This window comes from Lycorma delicatula, chromosome 11 (genome assembly GCF_047948215.1).
Source record: "Lycorma delicatula isolate Av1 chromosome 11, ASM4794821v1, whole genome shotgun sequence".
Lineage (NCBI taxonomy): Eukaryota > Metazoa > Arthropoda > Insecta > Hemiptera > Fulgoridae > Lycorma > Lycorma delicatula.
Genome location: NC_134465.1, coordinates 38,092,001 through 38,111,587, shown reverse-complemented (window position 1 = coordinate 38,111,587; position 19,587 = coordinate 38,092,001). Strand labels below are relative to the sequence as shown.

General features: G+C 32.5%; 1 protein-coding gene across 1 annotated transcript in view; it reads right to left on the bottom strand.

Annotated features, from left to right (window-relative positions):
* Nucleotides 1–19,587, bottom strand: part of LOC142332507 (uncharacterized) — a 175,812-nt gene that overhangs the window by 16,693 nt on the left and 139,532 nt on the right. The gene's annotated exons all lie outside the window — the stretch shown is intronic.

Below are 19,587 nucleotides of genomic sequence, written 5' to 3'. Positions count from 1 at the left end.
AGCGATCGACGATTTTGCATAACGGGCTTTATTAAAGATCGTAACAAAAGATCTTTCCTTCGGATAATCGACAGCCGTTCGAATACGGGCTCGGGTTTTATTACTTATATAAAACATTCGTTTAAAGAATGGAAGATGTGAAGTACTGAAATATTCCACGAAACCGCACCCTTCAGACGGATGTAAACCTGTAACATAAACATCTTTACACCGCTGCCCTTATTTCTCTATTATAAATGAATCAAATTACCGTTTTTAGTGTTTTTTAACGATTCATTACACGATAGAAGAATTTAAACTTTCTTCTATAATAAATTTACAAGTATCGAATTATGAGACAGTTTTTTAACGATCTGAATTACGATACCGATTGTAAAAAAGATGATTAAAATTATTACAAGAGCTGTAAAATAAAAATAGTAATAAAATACGTTGAATTTTTTTTATTTCAAAAATTTCAGAACGTACTTCAACACATGGCTATAATAAACATGATACTCCGTTTTTATAACGATAACTTTCTATTTAATTACGGTAAAACAATATCATAGCAGCTCGAATACTTCATCTAAACGGTACGGATAAACGCAAAATTATAATAACATAATAATAATAAATACAGGAAATAAAAACAAATGAATTATATGTAATAAGAATATATACACAATAGTTGACGGATATCAATTTATATTTTAAAAAAGAAAATTATTTAGTATTCGTACGTACAAAAGCGGCTACTGAAATATTGCCGTAGTAAAAATCGCCATAAAACAATCGGAATAGGTAATGTTATACCGTAATAAAATAAAAAAATAAAATTAATAGTAACATAAATTTTAGAGTCGTAATTTCTATAGGATAGAATATCTCTAAAAGATTTAATTTCAAATCAATTACGTAAAATAATGAAGGAAAAATTTAAGTAAAACCTCTTCATAGATTATATTATAAATACGAATGCGAATACGTTCATTTTACTCCATTCGAGTATCGTTTATAAACTATTAAATAATTTTAATCCCTCCTCGGACAATGGGGTCGGACAGATGGCATCTGGATGATCATCGTCCGAAATAAAATACTTTTTACAGTGTTATAAGCGGGTAGTCTTAACCGTAATATTTCCCATTAAAAACACAAAAGTTAATTGCCATCGGGAAGAATTAGTAAACGATTATCGTTTACTAATATTTCGAGGTGCTCTGATTTCAACCAAACTGTGGGTGTTCCGAGCGCCCAAAATTAAATTTTACAGAATCGTAAAAATTTCCGATTAAAATTTAACAGAAAAAGTTAGAAAAAAGTGCAGGTTTTACAAAAAAATTGAACAGAAAAAATCTAATATGGACGACATATGACTTCCTTGTACGCCTATTAAATTAAATTTACACATTTTTTTAAAATGAAAAGTACGTAAGATTTTATTTCATTAAAAACTTCTGATATTTTTTCTTTTTTTTTTGTTATTGAATTATTATTCATCATAATTTTTTTTTTTAAATGAGAGGTTAATGATTATTAATAAATCAATATATTTAAATTAAAAAAATATATGTATATGAAGTCTGATTCGAACCGATTTGTCTTTCCTTGTAAAATCCAAATATTTCCTTAATAAAATTTTATTTGGCTTTAACTCTGGAACCAATGAAAATAAGTACCACTTATATACCGTTGAAAAGCTCTCAATTGGGGCTTATTACTGCAGTTAAGAAAAAAGTCCAAAATCAAGATTTTGTTTGGATTTTGGGCTTTTTTGAACACTTTTATTTTAGTTCCATTGCAATCAGAAGGGAAGGTGCACAACTAGATGTTAGTGCTAATTTCAACATCCTACGACTAATCGTTTTTGAGTTATGCGAGATACATACGTACGTACAGACGTCACGCCGAAACTAGTCAAAATGGATTCAGGGATAATCAAAATAGATATTTCCGTTGAAATGTGGAAACCGAAATTTTTCGCTCTCATAATATTTCCTTTACTACAAGGACGTAAATACATTTTGAACAGACGTTATTTTTTGATTGACATTTAAGAAAAAAAAAATTTTTATCGCTTGTAAATAAAGAAAAATAACCGCATCTTTTTTCATTTGTCAACGTTAGATAATCCTGACCCTCCCGTTGGTGGGGGGGGGGGGGGGTTGACCGCCTTATGACGATCACTGTCGCCACACCACCTCCTTCGTTCTTAACTTCGTTGGACTTTTCCGGACATCACAGTCATTGGTTTGGACTCTGTCAGGATGCCACCGATGCAAACACCTCGGAAGACATTCATTTCTATCAGCGTATTTTTACAACTTACTATGTCCTTCGTACGGCTTTTTCAGACTACGACCGCCTACTGTAAGTTAAAACTCTGGAGTTCAATTAAAATATGCGCTCAGATCGTTACTGAGTTGACTCATTGAATACGAAAAATACTATTCTCGTACCAACAAAACAAATGTTGATCACAACAACGATTTTATCCTACGATTCAATTTACTCGAACACATTGTCGTCCGAATATGGAGTGACTAATGGAAAGCGGCGGTACAAGAAGCGTTATTTATTTGGTTTTGATGAATAGCAAAATTATAACTTAGAATGGATGAAAACCACGGCCCGCGATATTCGGAATCTTATACCGATAAAAAAATTTACAAAAAATCCCGATTTGAACGCCTGACATTTTTTGCTTTTCGTAAGTTTATTTTTGAAAAGGCTCTGAAACGTAAAAAAAGTTCTAAATTCCAGCCGCCAAAATGAAATAAAACCGATACTGCTAAATTCGGAATCGCATCCGATTAAAGGAAAATTATATCTCGACTAGATTTTAATGTATCCGATAACGGGGCGTAAGAGCAGAACCGAGAATAATAAATCCATGTAATATTTCAATTGTTTTTCTTTTTTATTAGCTTATTGTAGTTAAGAGAAAATAAACCGAATTAATCCCTATACCCCCATTTCTATAGTTCTATATACCCCGATAACGTCGGCATGGATCTTTCGAGGTCAGACTTACTAGCACGTAACAGAAACCGAAGACGTAAGGATCGACCGACTTCGGTAACAGAATATCGTAAGGTCGTATAATATCGTACTGGAAGATGTTAATTGAATAATTTCAGAATTAAGCAAATACCTCTAGGCGCTGCAATTCTGTTTCGAATTTCGGTCATTACTAATGCCTACAATTTTAATTTTTTACAAACGGGGTATTTTATTAAATTTTTAAGTTTTACAGTATTCAGAATCTGAAGTAGTTAGATTTACGGCGAACAAAGATTTTATTTTACTTTTAATCTTTACATAAAACTAGCAGTTAATGATGTTAAAGAACAATTTAGATTCGGAGTAACAGTACAAGGTGAAAAGATAAAGATGCTACGATTTGCTGATGATATAGTAATTCAAGCTGAGAGTAAAAGGATTAGGAAGAAACAATGAACGGCATGGATGAAGTCCTACGCAACAACTACCGCATGAAAATAAACAAGAACAAAACGGAAGTAATGAAATGTAGTAGAAATAACAAAGATGGACCACTGAATGTGAAAATAGGAGGAGAAAAGATTATGGAGGTAGAAGAATTTTGTTATTTGGGAAGTAGAATAATTACTAAAGATGGACGAAGCAGGAGCGATATAAAATGCCGAATAGCACAGACGAAACGAGCCTTCAGTCAGAAATAAGATTTGTTTACATCAAAAATTAATTTAAACGTCAGGAAAAGATTTTTGAAAATATATATTTCTATACTGTCGCTTTATATGAAAGTGAAACTTGGACCATCGGAGTATCTGAGAAGAAAAGATTAGAAACTTTTGAAATGTGGTGCTATAGGAGAATGTTAAAAATCAGATGGGTGGATAAAATGACAAATGAAGAGGTGTTGCGGCTAATAGATGAAGAAAGAAGCATTTGGAAAATTTAGTTAAAAGAAGAGACAGACTTATAGGCCACATATTAAGGCATCCTGGAATAGTCGCTTTAATATTGGAGGGACAGGTAGAAGGAAAAAATTGTGTAGGCAGGCAACGTTTGGAATATATAAAACAAATTGTTGGGGATGTTGGATGTAGGGGGTATACCGAAATGAAACGACTAGCACTAGATAAGGAATCTTGGAGAGCTGCATCAAACCAGTCAAATGAATGAAGACAAAAAAAAAATAATAATATATCGATTTAAAACGTTTTATGTTTTCTAAAGGCGATTCTTCACTGGTAAAAAATTAAACGTGTTTATTTTGATCCGGTCTATTCTTTTTCTCTATATTATACTTCCGAAGCGATTAAAAAAAATATTCCGATTCCAAAGAGCTCGCAATACATTAAATAATGTAAAAGGCTATTAAGTGAAAATGTCGACTGTGACAGCGACGAAAAATTAAATGTTTTAATTTTATTTTAAAAAAAAAGAAAAAAAAGATAATCTTGTAACCGTAAATACGGTATTTTGTAGATTCCGCATACTATATGATTATCAAAATATCCGGGCGAAACGGGAATTCAGAAAAGTTTAAGATATCGGTGTGTAAAATTTCTATCTCATAAAGAAATCTAGCGACACAAGTTTATTTCTGTTTCAAGAAATATCATTTATTTTATAATTTTTTTTTTTCAGATTATAAAGAACAAAGAATAGAAGACTTTTGAATTACTAAAGAACAAAATCATACCTTTTTAACGGTCGGATACACCCCGTGACAGTTACGGATAAGAAGCACGTGCATCTTATCTAACAAAGACGGTTTGCAAGGGTAAACGAAAATAAGGGGGTCCAGATCATTTTAGCAGGATCGGCCGTGAAAAATATATTTAGAAATAAATTTTAACCGGTCTAATTTTAAGCATTCCATCAAATATATTTCATATCTTTTTACGTTGTTTTAGTTTACAACGATCTGTAACCGATCTGTCAACGATCTTTACGATCTGTAATATAAAGCAACGATAGAAAGAGAGAGTCGAAGATGAGACTCTGATTATTAAAGTACACTGTACAAACTACCGCTACATTGAATTTAAAATTAAATTTAATCACACAGATAGTGACGGAAATTACTAATTAATACCCATTAACTCAAATTCGGATGTTAACCGTATTCCAATATATATATATATATTGTGTGTGTGTGTGTGTGTGTGTGTGTGAGAGAGAGAGAGAGAGAGAAAGAGAGAGTGAGCGCACGCACATACATACATGTAGAGGTAAGAAGCCTCTATTCTTAAAAGTTAAGAGAAATACTTGTTTTGTGGCTAGCCTACCGGATCGAAAAATGCCATTTCAAGTCTTTCGTTGATTTAATTAACTGCAACATTTGTTTTCTATTCAATTAACAACAAAAAATATCGGATTAGGTAAAATTATCAGCGAAAAAAAGCTCGAAACATTTTTCTATTTAAGTGAATACATTAAATTTAAATAAATTATGTAGAGTTTTAGTAAACATCTATCAAGATAATTTTTTGTACGATTATTTAGTAAAATTACGTAGCGAAGAAGGTTAATTTATAGCGGAGTCGGATTTAAAAGATGTTTTACAAACGACATATTTGTAAACGAGGATAAGATATCGCAGATTTACATAGTAATATATACAAGATCATTAATTTGAAGGATAATTGTCCTGCGTAAATGAATATTTAACTATTATCCTACACGTATGGTAAGGATATAACCAGGCAAGCAAGTCTACATCGCAATCAACATGAAATAATTACTATGCGAATGCATTCCACCATTCGTCAAGCGACAAGACAACATAATTGTACCTATCCCGACCTAAAACGCAACCAAGTAGGTAAAAAAAACTTACACAAAACCTTTTAGTATAAAAAATAATCTACATATATAATCTACAGAAATTATATTATAATAATAATAAATGTATATATAATTATAATTATTATTAATCTGAGATACAGAGACTATATAATACCTGTATAGTCTACCTATATACTTATTGATTGTGATATGAGCGAAATAAAAGAGATGAAATGTGAGAGAAATGAATAATTAAATTATGGTATATCATAATATACCAAACATTTCAGAAGTTAGCTATTTAAAATGTACTTATCACAAAAACGTTGCAGTGTATCACTTAATTACAGTTTATTACTCTTTAATACAATAATTTAATTATTTTAGAAGTGATGATATTTAAATAGTTTAAAAATCAAACATTTAATAACTAAATTCTTACAGCGGAAGTGACTCTTTAGCAAACTTTAAGTTTTAAAACGACTTGATCGATAAACGGATTTAAATAGAATACAGTACTAAGAATGAGAACAATATAAGATTATCTATTTTAAAATAAAATTGTTCCGTAACCAAATGTCATTTGGTCTAATTAGTTAATCGATGCCAAGGTTTAAAATCATTAATTTACTACTCGAATAAAATATTTTTTTCGTGAAAATTTAAAAATATTTCCTGTTGTCAGACGCAAGGCATAGCTTATTAGAATTATGAATTTGACTATTATTATTATTAAGTAAAAATTTTAAAATTTCACAAAAAAATTGAAAGTCAAAAGATTTGAAACTTGAAAATTACTTCAACGAAAAAAAATTGAATACTAGATCGTGGATATCGGTGTTTTTTGGCGGTTGGGTTTAATTAACCACTCGTCTCAGGAATTGTCGGCCTGAGTTTATTCAAGACTACACATTAACCGGTACAGTTACATTAAACTGATAAGTGGCTAATGACTTTCATTGTTGATGCGACTATAAATAAAAGTATTAAAAAAAAATTGAATTTTAAAAAACTGTTTCTCGAGATACAAACGAAGTTAAGTAAATGACACTTTTAACAGCTGTTTTTGAATTGTATAAAATTTACGAATATGAGAGCTCAACTCAACAGAGTAAGTACAAAATACTGAAGTAACGATTAGACATATGCGAAATACATTAACAACTTTTATTTTCTATAATTTATTGAATTTTATTATTAAAAACTTTATTTTTGGATATAAATAATAAAAATGTAAGAATCCAATTTAAGGTCGCAGTATTAATAGGTATACCAACCATCACACCCAAATATTTAATATTTTTAATCCTCTCTACGGGGGGATAAGAACACTCTTTAGGCTGAAATGAGACCTTTAAATAAATTTTAATTCAAAGAATTTTGAAGGTCAGCCATTTCAATTAAGGGGAAAAAGCTTATTTTTTGAGTTTCGATTAAACTACTCGGGAAACACCCAATTTTTTGCCTGGAAAACAACTTTCCACAAACTGTGTTAAAAATTAAATTGAATAATAAAAATATATTTTTTTTTTCTTTTTACGTCCTTTTTCTCAAATTTTTGTAACTGCCAGATGTTATTCCTAACGCTGGGTCCGATCGGAATAGCTGAAGTAGATCACATAGTAGATACAAGATGCTATTATGATTTAACAAATATCGATTTATTAAACGATTAATATTTTTTTAGGGCCGACCTAAACTGACCTTAATTATAAGATTTATAAATGACAGGAAACCTAACAGTCCAAAAAAAAAGAACGGACAAACGCATGACTTCATAGAATAAAATTAAAATAGATATCGACTAATTGGACTTTCATAATTCGTTTCTAAATTTCATCGAGTATTAGCCTAATATTATAATAGGATTATAATAAATTAGAAAACTCTGGTCGTTTGTATAATCGACGATATTTAAGTGATGAATTGCATTTCGAAGACGTTCCAAAAAGAGTACGAAGCGTGTAAAAGAAGGTGAAAGAGACAGGCGATAATACGAGAAACACTTAAGGAAGGGGGGTAGTGAATTATCGAGAGCGGTAGACGTTACATTACAACTTTCACTTTACTTTCGGTAATGACGAGTACAGAAGCTCTTCTTCGATCGATTACTTTCTCATCGATTTAAATAATATAAACGATTACCAGATCGACGCGTAAGTTTTTTCCTGTTGTCAATCCTCGAGGCAGGACTTGTTTTAATTACCACTTCAGCCCCGAAGGAAAAATAGGGGGTATTTATCCTTGTACTTCTTCCAATATATTTGTTCGGACGATTGACACAATCAGTAATGACGAGTACAGAAGCTCTTTTTCGATCGATTACTTTCTCATCGATTTAAATAATATAAACGATTATCAGATCGACGCGTAAGTTTTTTCCTGTTGTCAATCCTTGAGGGAGGACTTGTTTTAATTACCACTTCAGCCCCGAAGGAAAAATAGGTGGTATTTATCCTTGTACTTCTTCCAATATATTTGTTCGGACGATTGACACAATCATCCTCGACACCGCGTATTACGCCTGTTCGTTCTGCAGCATCGTCCCCGTGATGTTGTCGGGAGTTAGGATGCCAAATTCTAAGTTAGGAGAGTGGCTCCTTACCACTCTCCTTTGCTGGAAGGAGGCACGGGTAGTATCGTCCTGCTTGCCTGTTAAATACCATGCGGTGGAAAATACTAATACCTGTTAAATACTAAAGAGGTGGAAAGGATGCCGGCAGTAAAAATAATTGATGAACTAAAAGCTGGGGCGGGTATTCACCCAAACCAATGTGGCTTCTGTAAGGGGAAGTCGACCACCCAGGCGATCTCAAGAGTAATAAACTGGGCTGCAAGAGAAAGAGAAGGCATAAAGAAAACGAGGAATATGCCGACGATGATTTAGATGAAAAGAATGCATTCGGTTCCATACTGTGGGGATCCATTATGGAGTCACTGAAAGAGAAAGACATTAATAATTACCTATGCAGGCAGGTCGGAGATTATCTAAAGTATAGGTGGGCCACGGATGATACATAACAAGGCGGCTACCGATTTTAACTGTTTGAAGGTGTTCCGCAGGGGTCGGTGCTGGGGCCCCTGCTTTGGAACGTGGTTTATGACGGCGTATTGAACCTCCGTCTGCCGGCACTGACGGAGACAATTGCATACGCCGATGACCTTGCGGTCCTTATCAGCGAAAGGACAGAAGAGAAAATACAGGCAAGGGGAAATTATGCACTATCTTTAATTTTCGAGTGGGCGCAAACACATGGGCTAAACTGGCGATTAACAAATGTGAATTAATAGTCCTAACTGGGAGACGCCAATAGAACTGAGAATTGGTAACCAGATGTTGCATCTGGGGTAAGGTCAAATATCTTGGCGTAATAATAGAGTATGAAAATTTGGTGAACACGTTACAGAAGTCTGTAATAAGGTGGAAAAATCAGTAAATTCCTTAAATAGGCTTATGTCTTCGCGGGCTGCTCCTGGCTCGGCCAATCGAAGAGTAATCATGTCGGCCGTAGCTTCAATTCTTCTCTATCCAGTTCCTGCTGGGGCAGGACAATTAAAATCCAACGAAATCTCGACAGGGTTCGTAGAGTCAACCGGAGAGCATTACTAGGAGTTGTTACGGGTTATAGGGCACTTTTATACAACGCTGCGTGTGTTCTTTCTGGGATTACCGACGATGGAGTGAGAGCTGGATAGCTACTGTTAAAGCAAGCTGGATCGGAAGACTTATCCCTGACCTGGGGAAAAGGATCGCTAGGTGGTAACATGGTGAATTAAATTACCATCTGACGCAGGCCATGTCTGGACATGATAATTTTGAGGGGTACCTGTATAGAATAGGCAGAAGGGAATTCCCAACGTGTACGTACTGTCACGAGCAAGACTCAGTAGAGTACACCGTGTTCCATTGCCAGAAATGGCCAAACTCTTGGGTCAGGGCGGGAGTCGCTGACCTAACATCAGAAGAACTAGAAGATTATATGCTGACTTCAACGGCAAACTGGAGAGCCGTCGACGGTTTGGCGAGGACGATTTTAAGGGGAAAAAGATGACGAAGGACGTCCAAGGGGATTTTAGTTTAGTGTAGGGCAAACAGCCCCGGCTAGGAGGACCGGCATGCTGGGGTGTGTCGGCTCCAATGATCAACCGGGGACTCCTAGGATCTGTAGGCTGGGGAATCAAAAAACCGAGTTCCGGTTGCAGGGTGGGGCCCGGGAACCACATAATCGAGCCTGGCTCCCCCTCCCTAGTAGTTAGAGGCAGACAAGAAAATGTAAAGACCGAGTCCCGGTCCTTGGGGGGCGGCCCAAGATAGACATAGTCGGGCCTGGTTAACCCCTCCCTGACGATTTGAGGCAGGCGTTGTATCACAAAAAATCCAATCCCAATCGGCGACCCGAATTGGAGGCTCGTTTGAGTTTGAAGGACACTCCCCTGGGCTAAGTTTTACTTCATTGTATGTCCGATCCAGGGTAATAGGAAAAAAAAGGATGCCAAATTGTGTTGTACTGTGTTCTCCCGTCCGCAGTAATCGCGATCGGCGGAGGGTCTTGATGCCCGTGTGTACAGGTACGCTTTGAAACGATCGCGACCGGATAGGAAACGGGTCAACTCGTATCCTAGATCCGTGCTTGCCTTCAGCCATCTCTGAAGTTCTGAGATCAGTCTACGAATCCATCTACCCTCCGTCAACTGACCGTCTCTCCAACCGCCCCGACAAGCGATGCCTCCGCCTTCGCCTTATCTGAACTCGGTACATCACCTCCCTCTTCCGAACGATGGATAATTAATTTGTATATAATGTGATTAATCAATAATATAATAACCTGTTTTATAAGTTTTTAGTGTAATAGTTTATTGACGTGAAAGTAAAGAGAATAAAACATTTTTTAAACTTATAAAAAAGTAGTTATTTAAAACAAATTATTTAATTTATAATTCTTTTACTAATAATCGTTTCAAATTATCTAAAATGAATATTTTCCTATTAAACATATTTAATTAACTTTCAGCGCTGCCCTGCTTAATGTTATAAATAGGTATTTTACGAGAAGCAAGCTTTATGAAGAAAATTACTTTAATAACTTTTACCGAAAAATTTATTTTTAACACTTAAAAATTCTACTATTTAAAGTAATCTTCTTGAATTTATTTACAAAACTGATGACATTTAAAATTACAGGAAATTAAAATTTGTACAATTGAGATTTTTTTTTTTTTAACTGAAATTAACGTTTTTAAAATAATTATTTCTAAGAAAATGATTTCTTTTATGCTTTTGAGGATGATGTATCGATATTTTTGTAGAATAATATTAGAGATACACCATTTGTAGATCAATCTGACAATAAAACCTTACTTTACAATTATTTCCATTTTCAATCTTTGAATAGTGTAATTTAAATGAAATATGGTTCAGTCGCTGTAGGTTTCAATTTATACTTTCGCTTAAAATTCTGAAATGAAACGAAATTTGGAGAAGAGAGAAATACGGGACAGAATCCATAAAAAAGTAATAAGAGCGATTTCTCAGAAAGAATTCGCTTTATATTATGGCATTCCTTTGTATTATGGCATACGACATTATTTAAAAAGGCGTGTAGAGATAAAAACATATTTCAATAAAATAGCTATATATATATTATTACGACGTAAAACGCAAATTACGTATGATAAGATAGAAAGGTACGTACAAAACGGAAAGGATCGGAGAAAACGCATCAAACCGGGCGAATGGCGTAATTATTCTGCTCTCTGTGTAGGTAGACGAGCATTGTTTTTCGAGCATTTGTTTCTATAGTAACAAATATTTCTTAATTGGACGGTGGTAAAAAAATTGTTTTGCGATAGCATTTTGCACCTAGCTACATATTATAAAGAAAGAACCTTGAAGCTCGGATTACGACGGATATTACGGTACCTGTTATGCGAAGTGAAAACAATTTAGTTTTCACGCGCCGAAGCAAATACAACTTTCTTATAAAATACAACTTATTATTTTATGTTACCGGATGTTATTGTGGATAATTTTTAACTATTTTCTAATTACTTTATAAATGATTAAGTATTACGGCATAAAAAGAAATGTTACGGTATATTTTTTATGTTATAAAAATGTAAGCCTATTCTCAACAACAATTATAATTACAACCGCAGAGTAACGCTAAATGTTAAATTAACTAATATTATAGTCGTCTTACATATATAAACATAGTTATAATCTATCGTGATTTTATTTATCGTAAGAATAAACACGGACCAGTCAAGTATTATAATTGAGGAAGCGAGTCGCCCTTCTTAGAATCATGTCGAGAAGCAATATAAAGCTATATTGTTTTTAGTTTAACTAGTCATGCATCAAAAATCTTAACTAGAATTCTATACAGAAGAATTGAGAGGAGAGTGGAAAAGTGTTAGGAGAAGACCTATTTGGTTTCAGGAAAAGTATAGGGACAAGGGAAGCAATTTTAGGCCTCAGATTAATAGTAGAAGGAAGATTAAAGAAAAACAAACCAACATACTTCGCGTTTATAGACCTAGAAAAGGCTTTCGATAACGTAGACTGGAATAAAATGTTCAGCATTTTAAAAAAAATTAGGGTTCAAATACAGAGATAGAAGAACAATTGCTAACATGTACAGGAACCAAACAGCAACAGTAACAATTGAAGAACATAAGAAAGAAGCCGTAATAATAAAGGGAGTCCGACAAGGGTGTTCCCTGTCTCCGTTACTTTTTAATCTTTACATGGAACTAGCAGTTAATGATGTTAAAGAACAATTTAGATTCGAAGTAACAGTAAAAGGTGAAAAGATAAAGATGCTACGATTTGCTGATGATATAGTAATTCTAGCCGAGAGTAAAATGGATTTAGAAGAAACAATGAACGGCATGGATGAAGTCCAACGCAAGAACTACCTCATGAAAATAAACAAGAACAAAACGAAAGTAATAAAATTTAGTAGAAATAACAAAGATGGACTACTGAATGTGAAAATAGGAGGAGAAAAGATTATGGAGGTAAAAGAATTTTGTTATTTGGGAAGTAGAATTACTAAAGCTGGACGAAGCAGGACCGATATAAAATGCCGAATAGCATAGGCGAAACGAGCCTTCAGTCAGAAATATAATTTGTTTACATCAAAAATTAATTTAAACGTCAGGAAAAGTTTTTTGAAAGTATATATTTCTATACTGTCGCTTTATATGAAAATGAAACTTGGACGATCGGAGTATCTGAGAAGAAAAGATTAGAAACTTTTGAAATGTGGTGCTATAGAAGAATGTTAAAAATCAGATGGATGGATAAAATGATAAATGAAGAGGTGTTGCGGCTAATAGATGAAGAAAGAACCATTTGGAAAAATATAGTTAAAAGAAGAGACAGACTTATAGGCCACATACTAAGGCATCATGGAATGGTCGCTTTAATATTGGAGGGACAGGTAGAAGGAAAAAATTGTGTAGGCAGGCAACGTTTGGAATATGTAAAACAAATTGTTGGGGATGTAGGATGTAGGGGGTATACCGAAATGAAACGACTAGCACTAGATAGGGAATCTTGGAGAGCTGCATCTAACCAGTCAAAAGACTGAAGACAAAAAAAAAATTGTTTGCTATGCGTTTATAATTTTCAAATACAGCCAGACTGATGTAAAAATAAATTATTACCCGGAGGCCTACGTTATTGAATGCTTCAGTATAATCCCGATTAACTACTCGTTCTATAAGAGTATTTATGGAAATCCGTTTCTTTTTATACGAGTTTTTTGATTTAGAAAAGTAATCGTATTTTATAATCGGTTGTATATTTTTAGTGTTTTATAATTACGAGTGAACCGTAAAACACCAAAAATTAAAACGGCAGGCCCGGGAAATAATAAACAGTACATATCAGTTTAAGAAACAAGAAGGTAATCGATTTTAGAAATCGGAAAATGAAGATAAACACCCGATTCGCATTAAAAAATGTAAAGAAAGACTTGCAGCTGGGTGTAGGGTGCAGCGATCCTGAGTCCAAAGAGTGAGAAAAGAGAAAAAGCGGTCGCTAGAAAAATTAGCCGAAAATCCGGCAGGGACTTCTTTCTCTACTCCAATAAAATACAAATCTCGTGAAATGTCTGCAATGGCACTACATGACTTTGACAAGTGTGTGTGTGGTGAGACAGACTCAAAAATTTCATTTTGAAAAATGTCGAAAGGTCTATTGCTAAAAAGTTAAGAAATGCTATAGAATTAGGAAACAGAAGCTGAATACGAGCGACAAGAGCACTTTATTAACAGTAATGTGGAATTATTTATTATTCCATTTATCTTTACTAAAACATCGTGAAAGTGACTGTAGTAAATACGATGATGATTCTGACAGTAATCTCGGAAATAATAATATTTCTTGCTGAGTGGATGGCTTTCAGCCTCTTTAATTAAAATAGTTTTATTTTGTTCTAACATTTAAAAATAATAATTAGTTTCTCCTATAATTTCCGATTCCATTATTTAGTGTATTATAATCTTTATCTTGCATTAACTTATGAATATCTATTTGAAAATAAAATGGAACACCGGCACTCAATGAAGGTATACATTTTGATTTGCTTGTTGTACCCCATTTTATGTGTAGCCCTACTGTAGTACAATTTCCAGCTTCTCCTAAGCGCTTCTATAATTCTTGTCACGTTTACCATTTTGAAAAATACATAACATTTTTTCCACAGAAAATAGTCGGATATTAATTAAAAATTTCTCAGTGAACCGATTAAATTTCATATAACTTTATTATATATATAATATATATATATACAATTAAATTAAATTAAAATGTGTAATAATGTTCGAAATATTAGCTATACATTGAGGTGATTAAAATTTCAAAAAAATTGTGGTTGCGATCCATTACTAACACTACAATTCATCTTACGAAGCCTGTTCGCTGTTAGGAAATGAAGTAAATGTTATTCTAAAAGGATAGTAGAATGATTCGAATTGCGGTTGTCGCTGCCGCAGCACCGAGTATCGAGATTGGTTGCACGGCCTGTATATTCAGTAAATTCTTACGCTAACTAGTCGCTAGTATAATTTTTTATAACCTAGTTTTTAAAGGCACCTTACATTCAATCCCGTCCACATTTTGTTAATAAGAATTAAGAAATTATTATAAACAGAATTATTTATAATAATTTCTTATCCCCCTTCCCTAACACTGTATTATGAAATATAATTTATTACGTTGGTTTCTACATTCATCCTCCGCTGTTTATGTATATATCTTAACACACATTATCTTCAGCTGAATTGAAGAAAGTTATGCGCATTCATTTACTTTGCGGAAACGCACATATCACACAAACAGAATGAATATCTTGACGGACTAAATAAAATTCACCAGTTATTTGGTTTTAATAAATTAAGGAATGACAAATAAGATAAAAAATGAAACTGAAGGAATATAAGTCGGTTACAAAATTTAAAAGAAAATATTCCAATATTAATTTATTTTTTGTGAATCGATTTGTTTCGTTCTATTGCATAAAATATCGTGTTCGGATTTTTCTGTGAATAACTGTTTTACATAGAATACTATGAATCCCTTCATTTACATTTACTAATCTACATTCCGTAAATCATAACCAACCTTGAGGCTAAGTTCAAAATTATCCAACAACTGTGCAGCTTATGTTATATATAACATAATATATATAACAAAAACCGAGAGATTTCAAAACGATTCGTTTTGAAATCTCTACAGTTTCAAAAGTTGTCAAACCGTCAGATTACCAGAAGATAATATTTCAAGAAACGATCTTAAAACTGTATATAATATTACCAACTAGAAAACAGTTCTTACACGTGTAATAGATATTAGAGGAACAGTTTAAAATGTCGCCCCTCTGTTCGTATGCGTTTGTGACATAGTATGAAGAAAAAGGTTTCCGATACTTCTTCTTTTGTCGACCTGCAGTGAACACAACTCCAGATATTTAATTCCTTCCCCATACTTAGCGAGGATTTTTATCACACCGATAAACACAATTATGACGGTTTATTAGCTAATATAACGGAGAATCGGCTTCTCAACGAATAAATACTTCTCAAAATTCCATCCTTCGGTCAAAATTGACTCGATAATTTCACCTGAAATCACAACGTCGGTCTTTTTAGAATATTCGGTAAATTTGTTGTGGATATTTACAGCCTAACAGAAGCCTTTTCAGTCGATTTTTAATCGCTCTTTACCGATGTCTCAACAAATCGTTCATTTTTTTAAAAGCGTAACTGATTCTAAGCCCACAGGAACATAAAGCAACTCCGAAACCTCCAGCATTTTAAAATTTTATATCGATAATGCAAAATTATGAAATCTCGCACGGAATTTTTCACGGATGGCGGTAGAATTCTTATTATTTTTTCAGTAAAACTGAAACTTAAAAACTAGTTCTTTTTTTATTTAAAACCCGTTATTCTCGACAGAAATATAAAAATGAACAGAGTAACGATCGTATAATAATTATATTGGATGATTCCTATTGTTTGCAAAACTAAATTTCTCACAGGTTACAAGATTTAAATTTGTGTATATAAGAAATTTTTAAGCACCATGCAGTTCCAGTACCGTACTCTATAAAATAATTTCCCCATCTATTCATTATAATTAAAATAGCAGCTACACATTATTGAAGCGCTATTATTATTTCATCTAATAATTTTTTTTTTTTAATCTCCAGTACCACCGTTAGTATTGCTTCAGAGGATGAGATGAATTATAATTTTATAGCGTGTAAAAATGCCATTCCTGACCGGGATTCGAATCCGGGACCTTCGGATTAAAGGCCGAGACGCTACCACTCGCGCTACGGAGGCCGGCATCTAATAATTAATTACGTATAGTAAAACTAAAGATAACAATTTCTTTCTGTCTGTCTCTCTCTCTATTTACAATCATTTTTATTCTTGATTCATATTTCCTACATCTAATTATATCATGTATGTTATATTAATTTAAAGAAAATATTTATTTGTTTAACATTTTGCTGCAATATTACATTTTAGCAACCGAAATTCTTTGTTTTTATTCCTACTTTTTACGAGTATATTTTGTTTCACAATACACAGGAATTTGTAAAATATCTTTCTAATTCCCAATAAATGAAAAAAATAATGTAAACAACCAAATAACTGTATTTATTGAAAAAAAATTTAAGCAGCTTCTAAACAAAATAATAATAGTTTTGGTAGACGATCATTAGTTAAAGTAGGCTAATATTACATTTGCTACAGGTATTTTTTTAATATGTATCCTAAAATAAAAAAAATTGATTTTAATAGCGAAGAAGTAACCTATAATTTATAAACAAAAAATTTCTTTTTTACAAGTCGATGTACAACTTTCTTTTTATCATAAATAGGGATATATATACTTATAATTGTGTAAATTAAAATAACACAAACATCGACGATATCTACAAAGACTGTGAATTATTTATTAATACGGTTGCAAATCTGTATAAAAAAACCTGTATTAACATTGTAATTTTTCTACTGTACATACACGTTTTATTACCACAAAATTTCATGTAAATATATTATATGTAAATATTTTAAGTTGCCACATGCTGTGAATAATATCGGTGAGCGCGACGCTAGCCGGTAGATGATGAGGAACTTGTAGTCCACCTACGCCCCTGCACACGCGCTCTTCTTTCCAAGACAGTTGACCGCGCACTTCAAAGTTTAAGTTTTATATTGAAAGTGAAAAAAATTAAATATATTAAATGATATTTCTAAGCGGAAGGGGTGAATTTTTTACGAACTTTTATCTTTACAATGAAGCTTACAGTTCATTATTCTGAAACAATTATATAATAATTATATATACTTTATAATTATATTAACTATACAATTATATAGTATCATATACTGTAGTATGCTGGGTATAGAACAGTACAGGTACTAATCAATTTAAGAAGTTTTAAAACTTTGTTTAAATTCGTCACAAAATATTTGAGAATTACGTGTTTGCAGTGGAAGATCAAAAACATTTACAAACATATATGGTAGACGATTGTACTAAGATTATTCCTACGTGATTATTTTAAACGTATTCATATTTCCAGATGAGAAATTAAAAAAGAAAATTGTATACTGGCAATTTTCCGGGTTGAGGATAAAAGTTTGCAATATTTTTTAGTTGAAAGTTTATGTACTACCTAAGCGTTACATTTGTTTCTAAACCGCTTAAGTAAAACGTCATAAATTAAAAATTCGCAAATTACCTCACTCACTCAAAATAAAAGATAAATGTCCTATATATATATATATATGTGTGTGTGTGTGTGTGTGTGTGTGTGTGTGTGTGTGTGTGTGTATGTATGAATGGGACATATATATAATAATAATCGATTCTGAAGATACTGAAATGCAACAGGACATACACCTGGAAGATAATTGTGTTTTCTTTTGGTCTTCTGGACTCCCTCAGGGTATGAAACTTAGAGATTTGTCAAAAACCCAGTAGATGATTTTTCGATCGATTTACCAATATATTGATATTTATCCGAGAAAGTAAAAAAATTATATTTAATTTCGATCTTAAGAAATTAAGTGTTAATAAAATGTCGGTACTTGTTTTCAATTTGGTGTCCACTTCTAAAAACCAAAGTTACAAATTTTGAAAAAATTATTTTAAATTTTTACTTCGGTTTTATAAGTTTTTAAAGACTTATAACTTATACAATTATTGATATAAGCTCAGTTTTTACTTATTCGGTTAAAAATTTAATACGAATTTGATTTATTAATAAAAGAAAACAAAAATAGAAAGTCATGGTAAAAAAACGATTACACTTTGCAACCTTGTCGTTATAACAATTCTTGGAAAAAAATTACATACATCTTAATTAAATTTAATCGCTTTCTAAATTAATGACAAGAGTCGCCGCATACCGGTGTGCGAACAGTTTTATTATTTAAATTAAATTAACGAACAAATCTTAGTCTCAGTTCATACACCGTTGTTTTTTCGGTCATGTTCCGGCGAACACTCCTTCCATCACGATAGAGCGTAGTAATAAATAAATAAAAATTCACTCGATTAATAATGTTTTACGTTTTCATTTTTACTTTCTCGTATACAAATTGAACGATATAATTAACGTTATATGCCTGCAGATAGAAATCAGAATATCTGTTTGTATATTTTGTATGTGTGCACCGAGGTTCGCCTAATAAACATCAAGAACTGGGTCCAATCCGGATGTTTTTTTTTCTAATGACATATTTCTTGAAATTTGAAAATTCAAATTATTGATCAGTCGAATTCAGTACACTCATAATACAAGTTTTATGAACAAATTAGAACATTATTATTAAACAAATGCAGGGTGTCCCGGAAAATGTCAGCCAAACTTAAGGGACTGATTCAGGGCAACAAAATAAAAACATTCAAAAATTAATTGGCGTCTATTTCTTCTTCATATTCCATCTGTCTGCCATTTGTACTTCAATAAAAATTTATGTCTTGAGAATGAATTTGTTATTTTAATGAAATTTTTTGACGTGCACAACTTCTGCGAAATAAATAAGTTTTAAAATTTTACCTTTGAAAATTCCAAAATCGCGTTCATTTAACGTTTTTAATCACTAATAGCTCCTTTAATATTAATTTTATCGAATTACGTACCACAAGGTAAAATGTTAAACCTTTTATTATGAACAAAATGACACCTCATTTGTTGAAATCGGTCAATAAAAACTGAGATGTAGCTGAAATTGTTCGAGTATATCGCAAAAATTATGCAATCTGAAAAATGTTGTGCTTGTTTTTGTTCC